The 11409-nt window shown below is 40.0% G+C and overlaps 1 non-coding gene across 1 annotated transcript; it reads right to left on the bottom strand.

The window, feature by feature from the left end:
- Positions 1–10330: 10330 nt before the first annotated feature.
- Positions 10331–10438, bottom strand: LOC130942929 (small nucleolar RNA R71). Its single transcript, XR_009071474.1, has one exon. It is a non-coding gene; the product is annotated as a small nucleolar RNA R71 (small nucleolar RNA).
- Positions 10439–11409: the final 971 nt, after the last annotated feature.

Raw genomic sequence — 11409 nt, 5'->3', positions numbered from 1 at the left:
GAAAACAAGATCAAAGCAAATTGAGAACTGAATCAATCAGTTTATTAAAAGGATTTTGAAAATAGCAATTAAAAAGATATGATTGAAAAATTTTTTTTTGAAAAAGATTTGATTTTTGAAAAGAGGAAAGAGAAAAACAACAAAAAGACACCAAACTTAAGATTTTTAGAAAATCAAACACTAATTTTCGAAAATCTTTAAGGAAAAACACAAAGAGGACACCAAACTTAGAATTTTTATGAATCAAAAAGGGACTAAGAACATGCAAAAACGAAAATCCTAAAAGAAAAACAAAAGCATGCAATTGACACCAAACTTAGAATATGAAACTAGACTCAACTAAAAGACTCTAAACCAACAAAAATAAAACGGTCCTAATCTAAGCAACAAGATAAGCCGTCAGTTGTCCAAACTCGAACAATCCCCGGCAACGGCGCCAAAAACTTGGTGCACGAAATTGCAATAACACTTTTGCAATCCCGCACAACTAACCAGCAAGTGCACTGGGTCGTCCAAGTAATACCTTGCGTGAGCAAGGGTCGATCCCACGGAGATTGTCGGCTTGAAGCAAGCTATGGTTACCTTATAAATCTTTGTCAGGATATCAGAAATTATCAGGATTGATTGTAAAAAGCAAAAGAACATGAAAAAGGTACTTGTTTTGCAGTAATGGAGAATAGGCTGAGGCTTTGGAGATGCTCCATCTTCCGAATCTCTGCTTTCCTACTGTTATCTTCATCAAACACGCAAGGCTCCTTCCATGGCAAGCTGTATGTAGGGTTTCACCGTTGTCAGTGGCTACCTCCCATCCTCTCAGTGAAAATACGTCCCTGATGCTCTGTCACAGCATAGGCTAATCATCTGTCGGTTCTCAATCAGGCCGGAATAGAATCCAGTGATTCTTTTGCGTCTGTCACTAACGCCCCGCCCTCAGGAGTTTGAAGCACGTCACAGTCATTCAATCATTGAGTCCTACTCAGAATACCACAGACAAGGTTTAGACCTTCCGGACTCTCTTGAATGCCGCCATCAGTTCTAGCTTATACCACGAAGATTCCGATTAAAGAATCCAAGAGATATCTACTTAATCTAAGGTAGAACAGAGGTGGTTGTCAGGCACATGTTCATAGTTGAGAATGATGATGAGTGTCACTGATCATCACATTCATCCGGGTTAAGAACAAGTGATATCTTAGAATGGAAACAAGCATGATTGAATAAGAAACAGTAGTAATTGCATTAATCCATCAAGACACAGCAGAGCTCCTCACCCCCAACCATGGGGTTTAGAGACTCATGCCGTGGAAGGTATACAAGAAACGTGTAAAAAATGTCATGAGGTCATAAGGTGTCGATTACAATGTCAAAAGATCCTATAAATAGTAAACTAGTATCCTAAGGTTTACAGAAATGAGTAAATGACAGAAAAATCCACTTCCGGGCCCACTTGGTGTGTGCTTGGGCTGAGCATTGAAGCTTTTATGTGTAGAGACGTTTTCTGGAGTTAAACGCTAGCTTTCATGCCAGTTTGGGCGTTTAACTCCAAGTTTTATGCCAGTTCCGGCGTTTAACGCTGGAATTTCTGATGCTGATTTGCTACGCCGGTTTGGGCCATCAAATCATGGGCAAAGTATGGACTATCATATATTGCTGGAAAGCCCAGGATGTCTACTTTCCAATGCCGTTGAGAGCGCGCCAATTGGGCTTTTGTAGCTCCAGAAAATCCACTTCGAGTGCAGAGAGGTCAGAATCCAATAGCATCTGCAGTCCTTTTCAGTCTCTGGATTAGATTTTTGCTCAGAACCTTCAATTTCAGTCAGAAAATACCTGAAATCACAGAAAAACACACAAACTCATAGTAAAGTCCAGAAAAGTGAATTTTAACTAAAAACTAATAAAAATATACTAAAAACTAACTAAATCATACTAAAAACATACTAAAAACAATGCCAAAAAGCGTATAAATTATCCGCTCATCAGACGCGTTCTCTACCTGACCCTAATTTGCCAATATTCGATCCTAAAATTGAAAGGACTATTTCACGAATAAGGCGAGTTAAGCGTCAGTTAGTTCTCTCTGAGGACGAATCTGAAACGTCAGTTGAGGAAGGAACCAGCCCCCGTCCTACTAATCGGGTTGTTTTACGTGCAGAAAACATGGCAGCTAGGAGAGTTACCATCCAGGAGGAAGGAGCTCCTGATTTTACAATGCAACCGTTCCAAGCGCATCATCCAGCGGTAGCTACAGCTTTTAAAATAAAGACCGCACTGCTAAATTTGATGCCCAAGTTTCATGGCTTACCTGCTCAAGATCCCATCAAGCACTTGAGAGATTTCCAGGCCGCCTGTTCTACTGTCAGGCATGATGGTACTGATGAAACTTCAATTTTGCTTAAAGCTTTCCCGTTTTCTCTTGAGGGAAAAGCAAGAGAGTGGTACTACACTTAACCTCTAGTGAATGTATCCAACTGGGATACACTCAGAAAGGAGTTTTTGGAGAAATTCTTTCCATCTGAAGTTACTGATAAACTGAGGAAGGATATTTCCACCATTATTCAGGATGACAATGAATCTCTTTTTGAATACTGGGAGCGCTTCAATAATCTTCTGGAAGCATGCCCCCACATGATTGATAAGATAGTGTTACTCAGCTACATCACACAGGGTATGAGGCCCCAAGATAAGACCACATTGGAAAGTGCTAGCAATGGGTCTATGAATAAGTACAAAACCACTGATGAAGCATGGCAATTGATCAGTGATCTAGCTGAATCTACTAGGAACCAAAGGCAAAGGCAAAACCATTCAAAAGCCGTTGCAGAAGTATCCTCTAACAGAGAGACTGTGGCTCTAGCTCAGAGTATATGTGAGATGACCAACTTGCTGAAGCAGATGCAATTGAATCAACAACAAGCTCAGCAAGCTCAACCCCCCCAACCACAGCAAAACCAACAGCTAGTCCCCCAGAGAGTTTGTGGAATCTGTGCTGATTATAGCCACTACACTGATGAATGCCCGCAGCTCCAACAAGAAGACAACATGGTAGCATCCACTCATAATTTCTATGACCACCCCAACCAAGGGTACAATCAAGGTGGAAACAATAACCATGGATGGCAGGACAATTATAACCAGAATTGGAGGGACAACAATAACAGAGGAGGCAGAGATAATCAGGAAAATCAGAGGTGGAATAATAACAACAACAGGCAGCAGAATCAACCTTACAGAGAACCTCACCTGAGGCAAAACCAAGGACCACAGAATAATCAACAGCAGACCTCTCAATTTAATCATTCTTCTTCATCTCAAAATGAAGAGTTACTACAATCTTTTGAGCGAAGACAGCATGCCATGGAAAACAATATCATGAATAGTATTAATGCCAGTTTGAATGGTCTGACTTCTACTTTGCAAGCTCTTGTCTCACGGATCAGAGCTTCACAAAATTCTAGTAACCAACCTTCAAATTCCACTGGAATTCCCTCTCAACCACTACCCAATCCAAAGGGAGGCATTAATGCCATCACCCTGAGGTCCGAAACCACAATGCAGGAGAGGAACCAGAACACGCCTCGGCAGAAGAGGTGGTAGAAATAGAAGATGATGAAGAAGAAGAGGGCATACAGGACATAGCTGAAGACGAAATAGCTCAACCACAAGAGGAAGCACCAAAAGGCGCAGACACTACAGACAACACTACTCCTATTCCATTTCCACAACTTGCAAGGAAGCCCAGGAAGCAGCTGGAACCCGATCCTAAAATGGTAGAAATATTCAAAAAGGTCGAGGTAACTGTTCCTCTCTTTGATGTTATTCAGCAAGTACCTAAATATGCAAAGTTTCTAAAAGATTTATGTATCCATAAAGACAAAATTAATGAATTAGAAACTATTCCTTTAGGTAGTTCTATATCTGCTTTAAAGGGAGGACTACCCGAAAAATGTAGTGATCCAGGTCCTTGTATAATTAACTGTACTATTGGTGGTGTAGTAATTTATGATTGCATGTGTGATTTAGGAGCATGTGTCAGTATAATGCCTTTGTCTATATATGATATTTTGAGGCTCTCTCCCTTAAAAAGGTCGGCAGCTCGTTTTGCGTTAGCAGATAAAAGCATTATTACAGTAGCTAGAGTTGCTGAAGATGTTCTGGTGAATATTAAAGGGCTTACATTTCCCACTGATTTTTATGTTTTGGAGATGCCCCAAAATGATTCAGATAAGCCATCATCAATCCTACTTGGAAGACCATTCCTGAAGACGTCAAAATTCAAATTGGATGCTTTTTCAGGAACATACTCCTTTGAAATAGATGGCCGCATTGTGATCTTTAATCTGAATGGAGTTATTAATAACCCTCCAGAAGATTGCTCTATCTTCCAGTGTGATGTCATAGATGAAAGTGTAGCTGAAGTTCACAAGGAAGAGTTAGAAGAGAGGCACACTGGACAAGATCCAAGTGTGGGGACCCTCTTAACTGACAATGTGGGCACTTCATCATTTTCACAAGCTCCAGATACTCCAGAGCCTGCCCATGAACAGAAGTTAGAATTGAAACCACTCCCTCCACATCTCAAATATGCTTATCTTGGAGATGAGCAGAAGTTTCCAGTTATTATTGCAAGAGAACTTACTTTTCAACAAGAAGAGCAGTTACTTGATGTGCTGAGGAAGCATAAGAGGGCAATTGGGTGGAGTTTGGCAGACATAGTAGGAATCAACCCTCAAGTATGTGAGCACAGAATATTTTTAGAAGAGGAAGCAAGACCTGTCCGTCAACCCCAAAGAAGATTGAATCCCACCATCTTGGAAGTTGTCAAAAAGGAAGTGACCAGACTATTGGAAGCAGGTATCATATATCCCATTTCAGACAGTGAATGGGTAAGCCCAATACAAGTGGTGCCCAAGAAGTCTGGATTCACTACAGTGAAGAATGAGCATGGAGAGCTCATAGCAACTAGAGTTCAGAATGCTTGGAGAGTCTGCATTGATTAGAGGCGTCTCAACCAAGCTACCCGTAAGGATCACTACCCACTTCCATTCATTAATCAAATGCTGGATCGCCTGTCAGGTAAATCACATTATTACTTTTTAGATGGTTACACAGGTTATTTCCAGATTTATATAGCCCCTGAGGATCAGGAAAAGACCACTTTTACATGTCCTTTCAGAACGTATGCTTATAAGAGAATGCCCTTTGGCTTGTGCAATGCACCAGCTACCTTCCAAAGGTGCATGATGAGTCTTTTCTCTGACCTTATTGAGGATTGTATGGAAGTTTTTATGGACGATTTTAGCGTTTATGGTGATTCTTTTAGCCTTTGCTTAGATGGATTATCTAGAGTATTAGATAGATGTGTTAATACAAATCTTGTATTAAATTTTGAAAAATGTCACTTTATGGTAAAACAAGGGATTGTATTAGGACATATGGTATCTAATAATGGCATTTCTATAGACCCAGCAAAGGTGAATATTATTTCTAGTTTACCTTACCCCTCTTCTGTGAGGGAAGTCCGTTCGTTCCTTGGCCATGCAGGTTTTTACAGGAGATTTATTAAGGACTTTAGTAAGGTAGCACTTCCCTTATCCAGATTACTGCAGAAGGATATTGAGTTCGAGTTCAGTGACGATTGCAAACAAGCGTTTGATAAGCTGAAGACTGCTCTGACTCAAGCTCCAATTGTGAGAGGACCAGACTGGAGCCAGCCATTTGAAATCATGTGCGATGCTTCGAACCATGCAGTAGGAGCAGCGCTGGCTCAGCGTGAAGGTAAGGATCCTTTTGTTATTGCTTAAGCATCTAAGACTTTAGACACTGCCCAGTCCAATTATACTACTACTGAGAAAGAGCTTCTTGCTATTGTTTTTGCTCTGGATAAATTCCGGCCTTATTTACTTGGTACTAGAGTAGTAGTGTATTCGGACCATGCAGCTTTAAAGTATCTATTAGCTAAAAAGGAGTCCAAACCAACACTTATACGTTGGATACTGCTGTTACAAGAATTTGATTTAGAAATAAAGGATAGGAGCGGTAATCAGAATTTAGTAGCAGACCACCTGAGTCGCCTTGAGCATATTAAGGATGATTCTACTCCTATAGATGATAATTTTCCTTTTGATAACCTACAAGCAGTATCTGAGGTAGTCCCTTGGTATGCACCTGTTGCTAATTATTTAGTTAGCCACACATTTCCTCCAAATTTTTCTAAGCATCAAAGAGACAAGCTGAAAAGTGAGTCTAAATATTATATATGGGATGACCCATATTTATGGAGATGTGGTGCTGACCAAGTAATTAGACGCTGTGTGCCTGAATCAGAATTCCAGTCCATTTTAGAGGTCTGTCACTCATCTGAGAGTGGAGGACATTTTGGTCCTCAAAGAACAGTGATGAGCGGATAATTTGTATACTTTTTGGCATTGTTTTTAGTATGTTTTTGATATCTTTTAGTTAGATTTTAGTACATTTTTATTAGTTTTTATTTAAAATTCACTTTTCTGGACTTTACTATGAGTTTGTGTGTTTTTCTGTGATTTCAGGTATTTTCTGGCTGAAATTGAGGGACCTGAGCAAAAATCTGATTCAGAGACCAAAAAGGACTGCAGATGCTGTTGGATTCTGACCTCCCTGCACTCGAAGTGGATTTTCTGGAGCTACAGAAGCCCAATTGGCGCGCTCTCAACGGCGTTGGAAAGTAGACATCCAGGGCTTTCCAGCAATATATAATAGTCCATACTTTGTCCAAGATTTGATGGCCCAAACCCGCGAAGCAATCCGGCCTCAGGAATTCCAGCGTTAAACGCCGGAACAGGAATAAAAGTTGGAGTTAAACGCCCAAACTGGCATGGGAGCTGGCGTTTAACTCCAGAAAAGGTCTCTACACGAATTTCCTTGATTGCTCAGCCCAAGCACACACCAAGTGGGCCCGGAAGTGGATTTTTATGTCATTTACTCATTTCTGTACACCTTAGGTTACTAGTTTACTATTAATAGGACCTTTTACTATTGTATTAGTAGACTTTGGTAGCTATCTTCACTTTTATGCTATCTTAGATCTTTGGGAGGCTGGCCATTCGGCCATGCCTAGACCCTGTTCTTATGTATTTTCAACGGTGGAGTTTCTACACACCATAGATTAAGGGTGTGGAGCTCTGCTGTACCTCGAGTATTAATGCAATTACTATTGTTCTTCCATTCAATTCCGCTTGTTCTTTTACCAAGATATCACTTGTTCTTCACCTATGAACAAGGTGACTGACAACCATTCTTGTTCTACAAGCATCTGAGGCTTAGTGAATATCTCTTGGATTTCCGATTGCACGATGCATGGTTGATCGCCTGACAACCGAGTGCTCGCCTGACAAACGAGCCAGCCATTCCGTGAGATCAGAGTCTTCGTGGTATAGGCAAGAACTGATGGCAGCATTCAAGAGAATCCGGAAGGTCTAACCTTGTCTGTGGTGTTCTGAGTAGGATTCAATGATTGAATGACTGTGACGTGCTTCAAACCCTGAGGGCGGGGCGTTAGTGATAACGCAAAAGAATCACTGGATTCTATTCCGGCCTGATTGAGAACCGACAGATGAATTCCGCTATGCCGTGACAGGACATATGCAATCGCTTTCACTGAGAGGATGGGAGGTAGCTGCTGACAACAGTGAGACCCTACACGAGTTTGCCATGGAAAGGAGTAAGAAGGATTGGATGAAGGCAGTAGGAAAGCAGAGAGACGGAAGGGAAGGCATCTTCATACACTTGTCTGAAGCTCTTACACCAATGATATACATAAGTATCACTATCTTTATCTTGCATGTTATTTTCGTTCATCATCATCATATACATTTGAGTTTGCCTAACTAAGATTTACAAGATGACCATAGCTTGCTTCAATACTAACAATCTCCGTGGGATCGACCCTTACTCACGTAAGGTTTATTACTTGGACGACCCAGTGCACTTGCTGGTTAGTTGTGCGAAGTTGTGTAATGCCATGGTATTGAGCCACCAAGTTCTTGGAGCCATTACCGGGGATTATTTGAGTTGTGAAAAAGTATTGTTCACAATTTCGCGCACCAAGTTTTTGGCGCCGTTGCCGGGGATTGTTCATGTTTTGAGCAAGCTTTTGGTAACATCAGAGCCAAGATTCGGCAACAACATCAAATTTTTGGTGTTATTGCCCGGGATTGTTTAGGCTGGACAACTGACGGTTCATCTTGTTGCTTAGATTAGGTATTTTTTTCGAAATTCTTGAAGGTGAATTCTAGAGTTTCATGATGATTTGTTGAAATCTGGCTGGCTGAGAAGCCATGTCTAATCTGATTGGACCGAGGTTTCAACTTATCACCACAAGAGCTTGTTGATTTCGTATCAATCTTGCTGTTGGAGCAGTGATTTGCTAAGGCTTGGCTGACCTTGGTCATGTCTAGTGTTTTGGACCGAAGCTTTCTTTGAAAGCTTGGCTGGCTGTGAAGCCATGTCTAATTCCTGGACCGGAGCCTTAGACTAACATTGCACTGATTCCTGGAATTCTCATTAAGAATTTTGATACTTTTTTTCACTTAATTTTCGAAAAATACAAAAAAATTTGCAAAACCATAAAATCCCAAAAATATTTCTTGTTTGAGTCTAGAGTCTCATCTTAAGTTTAGTGTCAAATGCATGTTTTTGTTATATTTTTCGAATCCATGCATATAATTCTTTGTTTTGATCTTTGAATTCTATTGACTTGAAGTATTTTGTGTGTCTCATATGCATTTTCATGTTGTTAGTGTCAGTAGTACACAAACTGCTAAGTTTGGTGTCTTGCATGCATTGTTAATTGATTCCTTTTGCATTTTGATTATCAAAAATCCAAAAATATTTTTAATTTGTGTCCTTTCAAGTCAATGATACAAAGAATTGAAGATTCAAAACATGCTGCAGAGGAATTATACAGAAAAAGCTGAGCATTCAAAAATGCCCAGTGAAGAAGGCAGACTGGCGTTTAAACGCCAGCCAGGGTACCTGGTTGGGCGTTTAACGCCCAAAAAGGGTGCATTTTGGGCGTTAAACGCCAGAATGTATACCATTCTGGGCGTTTAACGCCAGGATGGTGCAGGGGGAAGATTTTGTTTTCAAAATCAAATTTTTTTTAGTTTTTCAAAATCAAATCTTTTTCAAATCAAATCTTTTCAATCAAATGTTTTCAAAATCAATTTCTTTCCTTTTTAAAAGATACTTACTAACAATTAATGATTTGATTGAACATCACAAGATTGTTACCTTTTCTGTTGAGAAAGGTTTTTAATGTTTGAATCATATCTTTTCTTGTTAGGCAAGTCATCAATTTTTAAAATCATATCTTTTCAAATTGTTTTTAAAATCATATCTTTTCAAATAGTTTTCAAATCATATCTTCTCAATCACATTTTTTTTTATATCTTCTTAACCACATCTTTTTCAAAATAACTTTCAATCAAATCTTCTTAATTTCTAATTTCAAATTCTTTTTCAAAAATCACTTAATTTCTTTTCCACTTTGATTTTCGAAAATCAATTGATGTTTTTCAAAAATGTTTTCAAAGTATTTTAATTAATTTTCGAAAATAAACTTCCCTCCTTCCCACATCCTCCTGTTTATGGAGTGCCACTCCTTCTCAATGCACAATTCGAACCTTATCTAACTAAAGTTCGAATTCATCTTCTCCTTCTTCTTTCTATTTCTCTTTTCCTCTGACATTTCAAGGAATCTCTATACTGTGACATAGAGGACTCCACATTTTCTTGTTCTCTTCTCTATCATATGAGCAGGAGCAGAGACAAAGGCATTCTTGTTGAAGCTGACCCTGAACCCGAGAGAACCTTGAAGAGAAAGCTAAGAGAAGCCAAGGCACAACTCTCTTTAGAGGACCTGACCGAATTCTTCAAGGAAGAAGAACACATGGCAGCAGAAAACAACAACAATGCAAACAATGCAAGGAAGGTGCTGGGTGACTTTACTGCACCTACTCCTGATTTTTATGGGAGAAGCATCTCTATCCCTGCCATTGGAGCAAACAACTTTGAGCTTAAGCCTCAATTAGTTTCTCTAATGCAACAGAATTGCAAGTTCCATGGACTTCCAATGGAAGATCCTCATCAGTTTTTAGCTGAATTCTTGCAAATCTGTGACACAGTCAAGACTAATGGGGTTGACCCTGAAGTCTATAGACTGATGCTATTCCCTTTTGCTGTAAGAGACAGAGCTAGAATATGGTTGGACTCTCAACCTAAAGAAAGCCTGGACTCATGGGAAAAGCTAGTCAATGCCTTCTTGGCAAAATTCTTTCCACCACAAAGATGGAGTAAGCTTAGAGTGGAAGTCCAAACCTTTAGACAAAAGGATGGAGAATCCCTTTATGAAGCTTGGGAAAGATACAAACAATTAATCAGAAAATGTCCTTCTGACATGCTTTCTGAATGGAGCATCATAGGTATTTTCTATGATGGTCTCTCTGAACTATCTAAGATGTCCTTGGATAGCTCTGCAGGAGGATCTCTTCATCTGAAGAAGACGCCTACTGAAGCTCAAGAACTGATTGAAATGGTTGCAAATAACCAATTCATGTACACTTCTGAAAGAAATCCTGTGAACAATGGGACTAGTCAGAAGAAAGGAGTTCTTGATATTGACACTCTGAATGCCATTTTGGCCCAGAATAAAATATTGACTCAACAAGTCAATTTGATTTCTCAAAGTCTGTCTGGAATGCAAAATGCACCAAACAGTACTAAGGAAGCTTCATCTGAGGAAGAAGCTTATGATCCTGAGAACCCTTCCATGGAGGAGGTAAATTACCTAGGAGAACCCTATGGTAACACCTATAATTCTTCATGGAGAAATCACCCAAATCTTTCATGGAAGAATCACGAGAGACCTCAACAAGGTTTCAATAACAATGGTGGAAGAAACAGGTTTAACAATGGCAAGCCTCTTCCATCATCTTCTCAGCAACAGACAGAGAGCTCTAAGCAGAATAATTCTGACTTAGCAACCATGGTCTCTGATCTGATCAAAACCACTCAAAGTTTCATGACTGAAACTAGATCTTCCATTAGGAATTTGGAAGGACAAGTGGGTCAGCTGAGCAAGAAAATTACTGAACTTCCTCCAAGCACTCTCCCAAGTAACACTGAAGAAAATCCAAAAGGAGAGTGCAAAGCCATAAACATGGCCGAATTCTGGGAGGAAGAAGAGGCAGTGAACGCCACTGAGGAAGGCCTCACTGGACGTCCACTGGCCTCTAATGAGTTCCCCAATGAGGAACCTTGGGAATCTGAGGCTCAGACTGAGACCATAGAGATTCCCTTGGACTTGCTACTGCCTTTCATGAGCTCTGATGAGTATTCTTCCTCTGAAGAGGATGAGTATGTCACTGAAGAGCA

Source organism: Arachis stenosperma, chromosome 7 (genome assembly GCF_014773155.1).
Source record: "Arachis stenosperma cultivar V10309 chromosome 7, arast.V10309.gnm1.PFL2, whole genome shotgun sequence".
Taxonomy (NCBI): Eukaryota; Viridiplantae; Streptophyta; class Magnoliopsida; order Fabales; family Fabaceae; genus Arachis; species Arachis stenosperma.
This window is presented reverse-complemented; position numbering and strand designations above follow the sequence as displayed.